Source organism: Nyctereutes procyonoides, unplaced genomic scaffold, assembly GCF_905146905.1.
Source record: "Nyctereutes procyonoides isolate TBG_1078 unplaced genomic scaffold, NYPRO_anot_genome, whole genome shotgun sequence".
Taxonomy (NCBI): Eukaryota; Metazoa; Chordata; class Mammalia; order Carnivora; family Canidae; genus Nyctereutes; species Nyctereutes procyonoides.
The window spans coordinates 75,242,845-75,258,863 of NW_026575140.1; the positions used below are offsets into that span (position 1 = coordinate 75,242,845).

A 16,019-nucleotide genomic window follows, 5' to 3' on the forward strand; every position below is an offset into this window, starting at 1 on the left:
CTTAATTTTGGAAAGATGTCTATTAGCCCCAAATTAATTTCTACATTCAATTAAATTCCAGAAGGAATTTTGGGGAATTAAACAAAGTGAGTATAAAATTTCTATCGAATAATCGAGATCCACAAATAGCTAATCCAATTAAAAAAGAAGCAACAAAGAAGCAACTTGTTCTGCTGATAATCAAACTGATTACAATAAAAGCAGTGTGTTATTGGCATAGGGACAGACAAATAAGCAAAAGGAACAGAATAAAGGGCCAGAAGCAGACCTAGTCACACATAAATAAACTGAATTAAAATAAGTCTAAATAAAAAACCACAAGGGGACTCCCTATGAGAGAGATAGCGTTACATATCGGTGAGAGAATGAGTGATTTTGTAAAAGTCACCAGAAAAAAATGGTTCACTTCTTTGGAAATGAATTAAGTTGGGTTGGTGCTTAACACTAGATTTTTAAAAATTCCCAAGTAGAGAGAGTCCTACATGTGAAAAGTAAAATTATAAACACAAATGAAAGAAAATGTATTAAAAATAACTTGTGAAGCTGAAAGTGAGCATTTCTTTGAAAACAATTTAAAAAATAACCAGACACAAACCATAAGGAACAAAATAAATAGATTTGGTCACATCCACATTAGAGATTTTTGTTTAAAAAAAACCCACAACGGTATAAACAAAGTTAACAGGGGAGCAACAGACTGGGAGTAGATATTTTTGGAAGTCTAAAACTGACAAAGGTTTATATCCAGCATATACAAAGAACTGCAAATCCCTAAGAAAAACACAAGTATCGGGATGCCTGGGTGGCTCAGTGGTTGAGCGTCTGCCTTTGGCTCAAGTCGTGATCCTGGGGTCCTGGGATCGGGTCCTGTATCGGGCTCCCTGCGGGAAGCCTGCGTCTCCCTTTGCCTGTGTCTCTGCCTCTCTGTGTGTCTCTTATGAATAAATAGATTAAAATCTTAAAGAAAAAAAGAAAAGAAAAACACAAGTTTCAAAAAGAAGAAAGGAAAAAGGGATATAAACAGGCCATTCATAGAAGTGGCCATTTGAAGAGCTAATAGCTACATAAAGAGTTACTTAATTTCCTTAACACAAATTAAAATAAGGTATCATCTTACCCCCTCAGACTGGCAAAAATAAGAAAATCAGAATTCTATCAGAGACTAGTGAGGAGACGGGAAAGGGAAGGCCTTCAGTTCCTACTGGTGGAAGGTGTAAACCGGGCACGGAGAAGCACGGGTGGCCTGGGTACTGAGGGTCTGGTGCCCCATCGCTGCCACTCACACACTGGGGGTGTAGGGCTCCGCAGGGTCTTCCGTCGGTGCACAGTGGACACGTGCGGGCAGGTGTCAGTCGTGGTCACGATCTGAGCCAGTGCCCTGTCCTTCAGTGGGGGTGGCGTAAAGAGCCTGTGGCATTGTCGCATGATGGCATGCCACCCGCAGTCAGAGGTAACGAACTGCGTCTCTGTTCAGCAACTGGGGGAGATCTTGCAAGCAGCCCAGAGGGAAGAATTTTAAGAACCGGAATGGAATTGATAGCGTGAAACCATTTATGTAAAAAATTTTTTAAGGATTTATTTATTTATTCATGAGAGACACACAGAGAGAGGCAGAGACACAACGAGAGAGGCAGAGACACAGGCAAAGGGAGAAGTAGTCTCCCTGCTGGGAGTCTGTGCAAGACTCGATCCCAGGACCCCGGGTTCACCACCTTGAGCCAGAGGTAGACGCTCAACCACTGAGCCATCCAGGCGCCCTGAAACAAGTCATTTTAAAATGGGAACACTAGTCTTTTCTGGGAGACCACTTCTGGAGCCAGGGCTCGTCCTCTGGGGTCCCAGGTCTCATTAGGCTCCCTCATGGCCTCACCTTGAGGATACTGCTTGCCTCTCTGTTTGCATTTAAAAGCAAGAGAGAAAAAAAAAAGTAAATGAGATCAGAGGTAAAAAGCAAAAGGATTACTTAATAAAACAGTAGAGATCAAAACAGTAAAAACAGAAAGCTCTGGTAAAAATACAAAAAGCTCCACTGGATGGGATCATAAAGGGCCAAGTGAGTCTTTTGTCTAAATTAAAATAAGCCATAAAGTAAGGAGCCCAAGATTCGGTGCGTGGAGCTCCCAGAGGCTGCAGCTCGGGGCCGGGCACCGGGGGCTCTCCTGCCTTCTCCCTTAGGCTCTGGACCCCAGGCCAGATACTGAGATACCCCACCTGATGGGGCAGGGCTGATGGAGAGTCTCTCCCCATGGAGTCCACAGTTCTGGGCTGGGAGCACGTTCTGGCCTCCCAAGTCACCTTCCCTGACCTCTGCTCCTGCGTCCACCTGCCCTTTGCCCAGGTGGTCTCTGCCCCCTGCCTCCCTCCTGTGCTCCTACCACACCTGTCGGCCCAGTAGGGAAGGGCAGTGTCGCAACCTGTCCCTTGCTGGCCACAGGACCCCGGGGAAATAGCTGAGTCTCAACGGCCTTATCTCTGAAATGGGGAGAATCATCACATTGGCCCTGCCTGCCTCCCAGGCATCCTTTGGAGCCCCAGGACACTATGGGAGGCTGAGGGGTTTTGCTGATGGAGGATCAGTTCATGAAGCCTTAAGTGAATTCCCACCCCGACAGAGGGAGTGCATTCGGTTATCCTTGAACTGAGTGCTGGTAACACCCAAGATACCCCCTGCATGCCTGGAAAAGTGTGGAGGTCATTAGTCGGTGCTTAATAGGTATTGATTGATTGATTGATCAAAAGGGCTTGCATTCTCATTGTTTTCCTGCCTCTCCAGCCAGGCTTGGAATTCTTTAGAAGATAAACCTCTTCTCTCTGCTTCCCTCCCTCCCATTTGTCCCATCAGTTATCAAATACTTGAGCATCTAACTATGTTCCGAGCCCTACACAGCCCTGCCCTCCGAAAGCCTGCATTCTGTTTCTGGAAATCAAGGAAACAGACAAATAGCAGAAGGAAATGCAGATTCTGAGAAGTGGAGTGGTCACACAAAAAAGATTGAGACGGGAGCCACTGGGGAGGGTGGCCAGGGTGGGCCTCTGGGGAGGGGGCTTCAGGGTGGGTGGCAGGATGGCCACAGTGGTGGAGCTGAGGGAGGAGTGGTCTAGTGAGAGGGAAACAGGTCTGCACTGGGCCCCAAGGTGTCAAAGCAGGGAAAGGTGGCCTGCAGGACTGGAGCAGGAGGAGGCAGAGGGAAGGAGGTGAAACCCGAGATGGAATCCAGAGCCAAATTATGTGATGGGTTCCTGTGGGCCAAGAAAGGAGCGTGGATTTTCTTTCCAGGGCAATAGGGAGCCACAGAGGGAGTCAGGGGAGCAGTGTGATCTATTTTATACTTTTGAGACACTTTCTCTCTGGGATCGAAGAGCATGTTAAACATGGTGAGGATGGGGTAGAATGGTGGGTAGAGGTGGGTAGAGGGGTAGAGGGTGGGTCAGAATGTGGGACTTCCTATGGGACACCAGGTCTGGGGGAGGGAGGGGACAGTTAATGACTCAGAGGGCTCAGGACACATGGGCCAAATGCAATGGACCAGCCTCGTTTGCATCCTGATTTGAACAAACCAACTATAAAAAGCCTTTTCTGAGGCAACTGGGAAAACACAGATTGAGTATTAGATAATACTGAGGAGCCATTGCAAATTTTGTTAGGCGTGTTAATGGTATGGTAATTAGGGGAAAGGAAGAGAAGTCCTTATCTGCTAGAGATACAGATTGAAGTCTTTGCAGGTGAAATGAAATGATGTCTGAGATTTGCTTTAATATACGGCAGGAAAAAAAAATCTGTGTCTGGGAGAAGAGATGAAACAAGATTAGCAAAATGTTGATAAGTTTTGAAGCTGGGTGATGGTACATGGGGGTTCATTATACCAGCTTCTGAAATCTTCTGAAAAAGTGAATTTTTTTTTTTTTTTTTTTAGTGGGAGGAATTGGAAAGAAACCATCTGTGGACACTCTGCTCACCACCCCACGCGGACGTACTTGACCGGGAGCTGAGGACTCAGACAAACCTGGGGCAGCTTCCAAGCCGGCTAGTTGCTTTCTGTTACCTTCAGGTACAGCCACTGTTTCTTATCTGTAAAGTGTTGGGCTTTTAGAAGTAGTAAATAGTGCACCTAAAGCCCAAGCTTAGTTACCCAGGCAGTGGTTACTACTATTCAGTTCCTGGTGGCCATCATACACGTGGTGCAGATGGGCCTGAGGCCCAGCATGGCTGGATTCTGGAAACTTCCCTCAGGGATTAGCCTCCCATATCTAGAAAGCTAAGGCCAAATACACGCATTGGGGAGCACAAGCCACCAGACATGGGCACGCAGCCCTGGCTTGCATTTGCACACCTGCGCACACACAGACACCCCTCCATGGGGAGGCCTCCTCCTGGCACAGCCTGAGCAGGCTTGGAGTGTGACCTCTAGGAGAGGCCGGGGTGGTCCTCCACCAGAGGGCCAAGAGTGAGATGAAGAGGGTCGTGCTCAGAGGAGACAGGCTGTGTGGCCCATCAGGAGACTGGGTAACATAATGGAGGTAAAGGGGGAGCCATGGGGTAAGCAAGGGGCTGAGGAGACCCTGTAGTAGGAAGGGGGACAGGCTGGGACCTTGGGACCCTGCAGGAGGGGCAAGAGGCAATGCCTGCTTAGAGAGTCTTCAAATACAGGAAGGACAAGGAAAGCAATGGCCAGACTACCAGCAGCATGAAAACATTTGTCTCCCAGGGGCCTGTCTGGAGTCTCTGAGGGAGCGAGAGAGCGAGCGGCTATCCTCAAGCCCCTGAGAGAGCTGGATGACCTCACAGGCCCCTCGCTGCCCCCCAGCTCTCCACATGACAGGCGCCTCTGTCTTTGTGCTGGGGCCAGAGGAATGCAGGCCGGCCAGACCCCGGAAGGCCCCTCCTCTCTGTCCTGGCTTTTGCTCTGAGAGCCATGCAGCTTCCAGAGCCAGGAAGGAGACTCTTGGATCAGAGAGGTAGCCCCTTGGGGGTGTGCGGGAGGGTTAGCCCCCACCTGCCCGGGTAGCAAAGATAATCAGAGTCCTCTGCCAGAGAGAGACAGGGAAGCGCAGAGGGACCTGTGCCTGAAGGATGGGGAGTGAGGGAGAGAGGGGCAGCAGAGGAACCTTCTGGAGCTCAGGCTTGGGGGGAGGAGCAGGTATGCTGGGGCACCTCCAGCTCCCGGGGAGAAAGGCAGGGAGGCAGGGCAGAGGACCAGGGCTCCCTCCCTGCGCCCTCGCTTCTCCCCACTACAGGCACTGGGGCAACAGGCTCTTCGTGCAGTTCTCATCCGTGGGAAGACACTTTTATTTTATTTTTTTAATATTTTATTTATTTATTCATGAGAGACACACAGAGAAAGAAGCAGAGACACAGGCAGAGGGAGAAGCAGGTTCCATGCAGGAAGCCTGATGTGGGACTGGATCCTGGGACTCCAGGACCAAGCCCTGGGTTGAAGGCAGGTGCCAAACTGCTGAGCCACCCAGGGATCCCGGGAAGACACTTATAATCAAATCCTGAGTTGAGTGGCAGGAGGGAGGAGGAGACCCGTTCTGCCTTCGTTTGCTGTATTTTCCAGAGAACAATCTGGGGAGTCGCTAATCCTGCCCACATCACATTAACACCAATAAACCACCCTGATGACTCCCACTCTTCAGTTGTCAACATTCATGAACTCCAGAGCCTGGTGCGACTTCCAAGTGGCCTCCCTCCCAGTGCAGGCCTGGCAGGAGGAGCCGGTGGGGGGCCCCGCCCTCGGTTTGCTCTAAGTCCTTGGGGTCTGAGTGGGGGCTCAGAGCCCCCAAAGTCTTGCAGGCACCTGTGTTGGAAAGGGGGCTTATTGGCTTCTCCCAATCCAAGAGAACTTGTCTCCTCCACGGCCCTAGGAAGGCACAGTTTCCCTGCTGCGGGGTCTCCTCACCCCGTCCTGGTGGAGTGGGGAGCACCTTGCAGGAGGCTGAGGCTTCCCTAGGCCCGCCAGGGCTGGGGGCTGGGCTCCTTTAGTAGACCAGACCACTAGGCACGGCAAGGTGGTGGTTTTTTTTTTTTAATGTTTATTTAAATTCAATTAATTAACATATAGTGCATTATTGGTTTCAGAGGTAGATTTGGTGATTCATCAGTTGCATAGGACACCCAGTGCTCATCCCATCACCTGCCCTCCTCCACGCCCATCACCCGGTTACCCCCTCCCCCCACGCCCCGCCCCTCCAGCGACCCTCGGTTTGTTTCCTCTGGTTAAGAGTCTCTTTTGCCACCACAAGGTTAAGTGGTCTGCTCAGGAGCATGGCATCAGGGCGGGGAGTCCGATGAGCTCTTATTTGCTTTGGTCTACCACCAGACCCGCCTCACCCCAGGGCTCACCCTGAGAGCCTCCAGGGCTGAGGAACAGCTTTTGGGAAGTCTAGCAGCTTCCAGGAGCTGAGCCTCCTCATGTGATGGCTGCAGAATCACGTCCTGTCCCTCTGGATTTCCTTCTGGGGGGAAATCTCTGTACCCAGGGGTGAAGGTGGACATCCCAAGGTCGTAGTGATCATAGGGGCGTCTAGGAGCAGAGCCCCAAAACCACCACAGCTTTCCCTCGAAGCAACTTTCTTATCTGAAAAAATTCAGACGCCTTGGCCTTCTGCTCTACAACATGTGCCTCTTTGTTTTAAATTACTTACCAGTTAACTCAACTTCCTCCTGAGAACCTTTGAATAAGTTCACATTCCAGGAGGTGGGCCATGTTTGGCGGGTGTCTCCATGTGCTCCCCAGAACCGTGAGGGACTTAACGAGCTTTAGTTTGGGCAGTGAGGCTTCGAATGATCTGTGTGCCTGTCTCACTGGCTTGCTGTGCTCATGTGTAGGAGCACTTTTTATCTGGGGTGGGAAGGTCTTTATTAAGGGACTGTCGTAGTTTCCTGGGACTGCCATAGCACGTTACCACACACCAGGTGCCTTAAAACAACAGAAACAAAATCTGTCACAGTAAGGAGACCAGAGGTCTGAAAGTAAAGTGTTGGCTGAGCCATGCTCCCCGCAACACTGTAGGGCAGGATCATCGCTTGCCTCCTCCACCTCCTGGTGGCTCCAGGTGTTCCTTGGCTTGTGGCCACATCACTCCCACATCTGCCTCTGTCTCTACATCACCTTCTCCATTAGTTCAGAAGAGGAGCGATCCAGGCTTGCCATGATGGAGTGTTTAGGGAAAAGCAGCCCCACCCCACCTTAGAGTTGTTGAACCTTAGCCAGGTGAGAAGAAGGTGGTTCTAGGTTTTAGAGGTAAGGGGGACCCTTACCCTGAGACCCAGCGTGGAGCCAAGGGTGGCTGGCAGATGAAGAGTGACAGGGTGATGATAGCATCAGTTCCTTGGGCTCAGGCTGGGGGTAGTTAGGGCTGTGCTGCTTGGAGCAACACTCTGAAAAACTGCTGTGTCCTAAGAAGCCCCCCATCCCCACAGGGGCCGTGACATCAGCTGGGGCCTCGGTCAGTTCCCTTCTGTCTCGGCACTTTGGTCTGAGCCTCAGGGGCAGCTTGGTTCGTAAGGAATGTGCCCCCTGCTTCACAAGGCTGTCTCCCCTGCCACAAGGATGGGTGAGGGGTAGGCAGGCACCCCCGGACATCGTGCGCTGCGGGACAGGTGGCTGTGGCATGAGGAGCTCCAGCTCTTGTCTCCTGGGCTTCCTGGTGACGGGGATGGAGTCAGCCTCCAGGTTTCCTTCAAGACACTGGGAAGTGCCATGGAACCAGCATGGGTGTGTGCCTGGGTGCTGGTGGGGGCGGGAGGGATGGGCTGGGGAGAGGCCTGAGTATTTGCTCTCTGAGGAGAGACCCATGCAGGTTACCTTCCCCTCACGCTGGGTATGGGCCACTCTGCCTACATGATCGTGCTCTACATTTGAATGCCTGTTGCCCCATGAAAACATCCCCACATCTGAGGCAGCACACCTATCCTAGCAATGCCACGGTGACTCAGGGCCCCTCTTAGACTCCTTCTGGGCACTGCCATCAGGGCTCTTTTACAGCAACCAGACGCCTTGCTGTACAGTCACTCCTCGCCGTTGACCTTGACAGCAGCCCACAGCCTGATGGGTCCCTGTGTGCCAGGCTTGGCTCTGGATGCCTCCTGTTTAAAAAAACAAAAAAACAAAAAACAAAACATCTGGTGCATTCAGTGGTCTTCAGCCAAAGCCTTTGAGAATCCACAAAGGCAGCAGGTATTTGCTGTTTGAGGATGGGTTTGGGTTTTGGAAATGATGTTGAGGCTCTCCGAGCTGAGAACCGTGTAGCAGGGAGAGCTCTGTAGAGCAAGAAGAGGGGCTCCAGAGGATCTGGTGGGCTGCCCAGCGCCATCCTCAGCTCTCAGCCTGTTGTTGTGCTGCTGTGGCACCTCTGGTAGCCATGGCAGATGTGGCCTCATGGTAGCTGGCTCTGCTTGCTACCTGCTCTGGTGTTCCCTCCCATCCCTTGTCCTGGTGGGTTTTGCATGGTTCGCAGGGGATCCCCGGCAGGACTGAGCTTCATTTGCCGCCACCAGTAACCAGCTCACTTACCTTTGGCTTGGCCTTTCTCCTTCCCTGTTTCTCTCTTTCCACCATGGCTTGTCCAGGGATCTCTTCCCTAAGGAAGGTACCTGCATGGAAGACTACACTTGGGGGACCCAGGCTGACAGCTGCCCTGTGGGCTTTCTTTTGAAGTTTTATGAATGAACTCTTTCAACAGAGCCTGACAAGTGAGTCATGCATCTAGTGATGTGTGTCCTCAGGCATTGTCTCATGGGCCTTTTTTTTTTCTTGATCCCCCTTCTTATTTTAAAAAACAGGTTTATTGAGATCTCACACAGCATACAACTTGCCCATTTGAAGTGTGCAATCCAATGGTTTTTAGTATATTCACAAAGTTTTGCAAACGTCACCACAATCAGTTATAGAATATTTCCATTATTCCACAAGGAAACATGGTACCCATTAGCAGTCATAACCATTTCCCCCTCAAACCTGCTCCCTAGCCCAGGTAACTACTAATCTATTTCTTGTTTCTATAGATTTGCCTATTCTAGATGTTTCATTTAAATAGAATCATACAATATGTGGCTATTTTGTGTTTGACTCCCTTCCCTTAGCATAATGTTTTCAAAATTCATCAAGGTTGTAGGATGGATCAATAATTAATTTCTTTTTTTTAAATTCCCATCAACTATTTTACCCATTCCCCACCTTCCCCCCACCCCCATGACCATCAGTTTGTTCACTATCATTAAGAATCTGTTTCCTAAAAAAAAAAAAAAGAAAAAAAAAGAATCTGTTTCTTGATTTGTGTCTCTTTCTCTTTCTTTCTTCCTTTGCTCTTTTGTTTTGTTTATTAAATTCCACATATGGGTGAAATCATATGGTATTTGTCTTTCTCTAACTGACTTATTTCATTTAGCATTATACTCTCTAGCTCCATCCATATCATAGCAAATGGCAAGATTTTATTTTTTTATGGATGAATAATATTCCATTGTATATATGTAATGTAGATATATATGTGCGTGTGTGTGTATATATATATATATATATATATATACTGTATCTTCTTTATCCATTCATCAACTGATGAATACTTGGGCTATTTCCATATCTTGGCTATTGTAAATAATGTTGCCATAAACATAGGGGTGCCTGTATCCATTTGAATTAATGTTTTTGTATTTTGGGGGTTATTATCCAGTGGTACGATTAATGGATCACAGTGTAGTTCTATTTTTAAGGTTTTGAGGAACCTCCATACTGTTTTCCACAGTGGTGGCTACAGTTTGCATTCCCACCAACAGTGCATGAGTGTTCCTTTTTTTCCACATCCTTGCCAACACCTGTTGTTTCTTGTGTTTGATTTTAGCCATTCTGACAGGTGTGAGGTGATATATTTCAGTTTGGATTTACATTTCCCTGATGATGAGTGATGTTGAGCATCTTTTCATGTGTCTGAGGGCCACCTGTACGTCTTCTTTGGGGAAATATCTGCTCATGTCTTCTGCCCATTTTTATTTATTTTTATTCTTAAAAAGATTATTTATTTGAGAGAAAGAGAAAGAGGGAGAGAGAAAGCAAGTGAGTGCAAATAGTGGGAAGGGACAGAGGGAGAGGGAGAAAGAGAGAGAAGCAGGTCTCCCTGTTGAGTGTGGAGCCTGACACGGGGCTCGATCTCACCATCCTGATCATGACCTGAGCCAAAATCAAGATTTGGTCAACGGAGCCACCCAGGCATCCCTGCCCGTTTTTAATTGGATTATTTGCTTTTTGGGTGTTGAGTTGTATAAGTTCTTTATGTATTTTGGATAGTAATCCTTTATTGGATATGTCATTTGCAAATATCTTCTCCCATTCTGTAGGTTGCCTTTTGGTTTTATTGATTTGTTTCCTTTGCTGTACAGAAACTTTTTATTCTAAAGTAGTTCCAGTAGTTTATTTTTTGCTTTTATTTACTTTGTCTCAGGAGACATATCTAGAAAGATATTGCTACGGCTAACGTCAAAGAAATTACTGCCTGTTCTCTTCTAGGACTTTTCATGGCTCCAGGTATCACAGTTAGGTTTTTAATCCATTTTGAGTTTATTTTTGTGTATGGTGTAAGAAAGTGGTCCAGTTTCATTCTTTTGCATATAGCTGTCCAGATTTCCCAACACCATTTGTTGAAGGGATTGTCTTTTTCCCATTGGATTTTCTTTCCTGCTTTGTTGAAGATTAATTGACCATATAGTTGCAGGTTTATTTCTGGGTTTTCTATTCTGTTTTGTTGATCCATGTGTCTATTTTTGTGCCAGTACCATATTGTTTTAACTATTACAGCTTTGTAATATAACTTGAGCTTTGGAACTATAGTACTTCTAGCTTTGTTTTTCTTTTCTAAAACTGCTTTGGTTATTCAGGGTCCTTTGCGGTTCCATATAAATTTTGGATTATTCTAGTTCTGTGAAAAATACTGTTGGCATTTTGATAGGGATTACATTAAATGTGTAGATTGCTTTGGGTAGTATAGACATTTTAACAATATTTGTTCTTCTAATTCATGAACATGGAACGTCTTTCCATTTCTTTGTGTCATCTTTAATTCCTTTCATCAATGTTTTATAAGTTTGCAAAGTACAGGTCTTTTACCTCTTTGGTTAGATTTATTCCTAGGTATCTTATCATTTTTGATACAAGTGTGAGTGGGGTTATTTTCTTAATTTCTTTCTGCTGCTTCATTATTAGTGTATAGCAACAGATTTCTGCATATCGATTTTGTATCCTGTGATCTTACTGAATTCATTTATTCTAGTGGGTTTTTGGTGGAGTCTTTGGGTTTTCTCTATATAGTATCATGTCATCTGCAAATGGTGAATGCTTCACTGTTTTCCTTACCAATTTGGATGCTTTTATTTTTGTTGCCTGCTTGGCTATGGCTTCTAGTACTATGGTGAATAGAAGTGGTGAGAGTGGACATCCTTACCTTGTTCCTGACCTTAGGGGGGAAGCTCTCTCTCAGTTTTTCCCTATTGAATATGATATATGCTGTGGGTTTTTCATATAAGGCCTTTATTATGTCGAGGTATGCTCCCTCTAAACCTACTTTGTGGAGGGCTTTTATCATGAATGGATGTTGAACTTTGTCAAATGCTTTTCTGCATCTATTAAAATGATCATATGGTTTTTATCCTTTCTTTTAAAGATGTGATGTATCACATTGATTGATTTGAGAGGAATTCATTCCTTTTTATGGCTGAATTATAATCTGTTGTATGGATATACCGTATTTTATTTATACCTTCATCAGTTGACAGACATTTGGGTCATTTCTATCTTTTGCTATTATTAATAATGCTGCTACGAATATTCAGGCACAAATTTCTGTGTGGGTGTATGCTCTTATTTCTTTAGAGTATATACCTGGGACTGGAACTGCTAGGTCAGCTCTCTCTTCTTTTAATTTAAATTTTTATTGTTAGAGTAAACAATAAATACATTTCCATGTTATTTCATAGTCTAAAAAGTACAGGAGAATTCTTATTCTTTCCTCAGAGTCAACCAATATTTCCCAGTTTAAGTGTATTTTAGGGGGACATTTCTAGCAATTATGAATATGTGTTCTTCCTTTTTTTACACAAATAGTGACATATAACACACACTGTTCAGCACCTTTCTTTATTCATCTAACATTAAATCTTACAGATTATTCTATATCATTGCAAAAGGAACTTTTTATTCTTTTTATAAATGTGTGGACCTTCCTTGGAAGAAATAATTTAATTTAAATAATTTATTTAATCAATTTCCTATTAAAAGGCATTTATTTAGTTCTCCCCCAGTCATTTGTTATTACTAGCAATGCAATGAAAAGCCTTGAAAAATTACCATTTCCTGGCACCTGGGTACGTCTGCCTTCAGCTCAGGTCATGGTCTCAGGGTCCTGGGATCGAGCCCCAAGTTGGTCTCCCTGCTCTGTGAGAAGTCTGCTTCTCCCTCTCCCTCTGCCCCTCCCCCTTGCTCATGTGTGTTCTCTCTGTCTCTCTCTCAAATAAATAAAATCTTGAAAATATACCATTTCCCTTATGTTGAGCTCATCTGTAGGATACACTTCTAAAAGTAGAAGAACCTTATCAAAAGGTGAACTTTAAATCTTGACACATCACACCAAACTGCCTTCCATAGAGTTTATACCAATTCACTGCCCATCAGCAATGTATGAGCATGCCTGTTTCTGTTTGCCCACACTTTCACAAATCTGATGGATGAAAAATGTGTGATTTTAATTTGCAGTTTTCTTATTATGAGTGATTGAAAGCATCTTTAATTCTCTTTTCTGTATAATGTTCATATATTTTGCCCATTTTTTTCTACTGGATGTGGTCGTTTTCTTGATGATTTATAGGTGCTTTTTATTTATCAGAGAAATTAGCTCTTTGTCTGCAATATGAATGCCTACAACTGTTTCCAGTGGGTTAAACCAGTTGCTTTTGCATATTCCTTCTCATAAATATGCAGGATTCCTCCCTGAGAAAGTATTTGATTGCCCACCCTGTTGACCAGGGGTAGCTGTATGACTTGCTTTGGCCAATTAAATATGGGTAGAAGCATGTTTGTCATTCTGGGCTGAAGTTTGAATTGCCAGCGCCTTGCACGTTCTCTTTCCTGCTGCCATGGTAATTGGCATCAGCAGATGATGGCTGTGCCTCCAGCTGAGGAACCCAAAGTAAAGGTGGCAGTAGTGACAACATGGGAGCACAGACTCTGACCAGTCTACGGGAAAACATAGAGTGTGGGCAAGAAAGAATCCTTTGTTGTTTTATGCTACTAAGACTTCGGCTTTTTTCTTGCCGCAGCATAACTAGCCTATCTTGACAGGTATAGATTATTCTTGCCACAAAGAAAATTTTTTCATTTTGATGAGGTTAAAATGATCAATTCTTTATTTCAAGACTTCTGGGTTTGTATCAGATCTTCCCCCCTTCTGGATTATTATTTTAAAAGTTTTCCCATAGTTTGTTGAAAGTCCATGATTTCTCTCCCAATTTGAAATACCGTCAGGCAGATCTGATTGTTGTTGCTTCACAGTTAAAGAAGCGGAGCCTGGGGTAGTGGCTGAACCAGCCACCATAAAAAATGTTGGATTATGTCTGGCTGCTACTAAGAGACTTGACTGTAGACACTAACTTCCATTAGGAGCTTGTTCTTTCACACAAAAGTCCAAGGTTGGGCATTCTGGGGCTGCTAGGGCAGTACCAAGGGACATCAGAGACTCAGGCTTCTTATGTTCTTCTGCTTGACTCTCCTTAACATGTGGCTTTCTTTAACTTCAAGGTCTACTGTGTCTGCAGGAGCTCCAGGCATCAAGTCTGAGTTCCAGGCAGGAAGTAGGAGGAAGAGTATAGGGTAAAAGGGCCTGTACCAATTGTTCATCTCCCTTTTTTTAAAAAAAAGAATTATTTATTTATTTATTCATTATATCAGTGGAGATATATATATATATATATATATATATATATATATATATATATAGAGAGAGAGAGAGAGAGAGAGAGGCAGAGACACAGGCAGAGGGAGAAGCAGGCTCCATGCCGGGAGTCCGACGCAGCACTCGATCCGTGACTCGATCCGGGACTCGATTCAGGACTCGATTCAGGACTCCAGGACTGCGCCCTGGGCCAAAGGCAGGTGCCAAACCGCTGAGCCACCCAGGGATCCCCTGTTCATCTCCCTTTTGAGAAACTTTCTTACAAATCTCATTCAAAAATTTTTGCTTATTATCTCGTAGCTCAGAACTTAGTGATAGGGTCATGACTTGATTCAAAGGGGCAGGAAATGTTTTACTATGTATATATTTTCAAGGAGTGTTTGACTAAGTATATTTGAGGGGCAGTCTGGGTGTGTTGATGTGATTGAATGGTGCTGGCTACCTCTGGGGTGTGGTGACAAAGTCCTCTGATAGCCTGAGGGCTTTGGAGGCAGCAAGTGCTCCCGAAACAAGCCCTCCCTTGGTGGTGAATGCCACCAGAAGGCAATGTCTTCACCCTTCCCAAGCCGGCTCCAGATTTGGGGGACTCCTGGGGGATGTGGCCGCATCTGTGTCCAAGAGGAGCCCTGAGGGGAACCAGCTTCCGTTCTGGGAGTCAGAACTCTGGCCATCTTTGGCCCATCCAGCCCCACCTGGCACCGACTGGCCATGTGTGGCTTCCCCTCCTCTGAGCCCATTTCTTTTTCTGTAAACCTGGGTAATGAGAACTGCTCTCCAGGGCTGTGGTGGTAACAGAATGAAATCACATCTAGCGAGGCCTTCAGGGTTGCCGCTGTTGACCTTGGGACAAGAAGAGAAGGCTGCCTGAGAGATTCCTGCTGTCACCAGCTGGCCCACGGAGCAGGGGTGGCCGGTGTTATCAGAGACAGGCCCGGAGAAGGGTGTGTCGCTCACCTGTTCACCTGCTCCCACACTTCCCACTGCTTCCTGACCTTCCTTCAGAATTTCTTCACCAGCTCGACAAAACTGGAGTCACTCAGTTGCCATCAGATCCAGGTTTCCTCCCCACTCAGCCCTGGTCTGGCCTCTCTCAGCCAGTGGCCCCTTACTCAACTCCTCGGCCCCTTTAATACCTTCTTCTACTTCATCCTACTCTCTAGCATCTCTAAACATCTCTCTCCTGACCGTTTCTTTCTCACCACCCTGTCCCTGACTGAGTCCCCTCATCTTCCTGCTCTCTCCCCCCCACCTTTTTTTTTAAAAAGATTTTTTTTATTTATTCATGACAGACACACACACAGAGAGAGGCAGAGACACAGGCAGAGGGACAAGCAGGCTCCATGCAGGGAGCCCAATGTGGGACTTGATCCCAGTACTCCAGGATCACGCCCTGAGCCAAAGGCAGATGCTCAACCACTGAGCCACCCAGGTATCCCTCTCTCTCCCTTTTTAAAAAAAGATTTTATTTATCTATTTGAGAGAGAGACATACAGAGATAGCGAGAGAGCATAAGAAAGGGGAGGGACAGGGGGAGAGGGAGAAGCAGACTCCACTGAGCAGGGAGCTCAATACAAGACCCTGGGATCATGACCTGAGCTGAAGGCAGATGCTTAACCAACTGAGTCACCAGGCGCCCCAGCTTCCTGCTCTCTTTGGTCACTAGCGGCCTTGTATTAGTCAGGAGAGGCTAGACTTGCACCCTAGTAACTAAAGCCCCTCTTCTCAGTGGCCTAATTAGCATATACACATTTGTTTCTTGTTCACAAAAATATGCATGACCCTCTAGGACAGCTGTCCTCAGTGATCCAAGCAGCTCAGATCTGGCGAAGGCACACCATCTTTACTTCACATGCCACGCTTGTCACGAAGAGTGAAGAGAAACTAGGAGATCTGCTCTCCTAATGCTTCAGCCAGAGAGGACACTCAGATCTGTAGCCCACTGGCTAGAACAAGGTGCATGGCTCTGCTCACTGCAGGTGACTGCAGGTGGCTGCAGGTGGCTGGGGAAGTCATTTCTGTTTCTAGCAGTAACTGCCTCTGCCAAGAGCCCATAGGAACCTCCTACCAGTTCACCTCTAAGT

At 46.4% G+C, this 16,019-nt stretch overlaps 1 protein-coding gene across 8 annotated transcripts in view; it reads left to right on the forward strand.

Moving 5' to 3' along the window:
* LOC129496708 (uncharacterized) overlaps positions 1-16,019 on the forward strand; it is a 283,680-nt gene that overhangs the window by 162,202 nt on the left and 105,459 nt on the right. For all 8 annotated transcript variants that reach the window (XM_055304914.1, XM_055304918.1, XM_055304920.1 and 5 more), the window contains one exon: positions 3,915-4,049. The gene's annotated coding sequence lies outside the window, so the exon portion shown is untranslated. The remainder of the gene's footprint in view (positions 1-3,914; positions 4,050-16,019) is intronic.